The sequence below is a fragment of the Chrysochloris asiatica genome, unplaced genomic scaffold (assembly GCF_000296735.1).
Source record: "Chrysochloris asiatica unplaced genomic scaffold, ChrAsi1.0 scaffold00025, whole genome shotgun sequence".
NCBI classification, from domain to species: domain Eukaryota; kingdom Metazoa; phylum Chordata; class Mammalia; order Afrosoricida; family Chrysochloridae; genus Chrysochloris; species Chrysochloris asiatica.
Genome location: NW_006408543.1, coordinates 488127 through 489359, shown reverse-complemented (window position 1 = coordinate 489359; position 1233 = coordinate 488127).

The following is a 1233-nucleotide window of genomic DNA, read 5'->3' as shown; positions in this document are numbered from 1 at the left end:
GAACCGACTCAGCAGCACTTAACAACAGCAACAATGGTCAATGAAAACAGTGGTTCTGTATGATAAGTAATGGGCTATGACCCATAAGGTTGGCAGTTCGAGTCCACCAGCCGCTCCATTGGAGAAAGATGAGGCTTTCTGTTCCCACAAAGATTGAAAAAGCCTCAGAAACCCTATGAGTCAGCACTTAACAACAATAACAATGGTCAATGAGGAGTCCTGGTAGCACAGCAGGTTAAGCATTGGACTGCTAATTGAACGGTCAGTGGTTCAAGTCCACCAGCTGCCCTTGGGGAGAAATACAGAGATTTACAGTTTCAGCGTCCTTAAGGATTACTTCTATTTTGTTCTATCGGATCACCATGAGTCTGAATCAACTTGAAGGATGTGGATGGGTCCTGGTCGGTGAGTTTTCACAAGTCAGCATGTACTGTTGTGACATAGGCAAGCCTGGTGTGGTACTGTGGGTTAAAGTGCTGGACTGAAAGTTCAAACTCACCAGCCGCTCCTTGGAAACCTATACAGGGTCACTATGAGTCGGAATCCACTCAACACCAACATTTTTGCAAAGTTCCAGACTCTTGTAAAGTTTAATATTCTCTGTAAACACATAATCTCCTGACTCTAAGTGGAAGATGCCACCAGCTATGCGCTGGATGGGGTAAGTTTGCCTCCCTGGATTTGGGTACTCCCACACCTCACCATCCCCTGAGGCACTCAATGAGGTAGAGAGGCTGATCCAAAAGCTCACACTCATCCCTTGAGTCCAATCAAGCTACTCTTCCCTCGTGTGTCTGCCATTAGATGTGCCTCCGGTTAATTCCCTCCCGTTCCAGTTCACGTCACTCCCTAACAAGGTCTAGGAACTCCTGGGGAATGTTTTCTATGTGAGCTGACACCCTTCCCAGTTGTGTAACAGGAGACCCCTACCCATATTTCCATACCCCAGACTTACTGCCTTTTGCTTTTTCCACTCCATTGCCCCTCCTGACTCCTTTCTTACTATTGGTGGGGGTTGTAAGTTTCCAAACTCAAGCTGATGTTTTGCTAAGCTCTTCTTTCAAAATTCAGCTGACTAAAACCATCGGGATCCAACTCGCTTGCTTTGGCTATATCATCAGGAGGGATCAATCACTGAAGAGGAACATCATGTGGGGTGAATGGTAAGACCAGCAAGGTTGAGGGAGAATCAGCCTCCCAACCTTGCCAAGAGCCTCAGGGCAGGGAGGGACA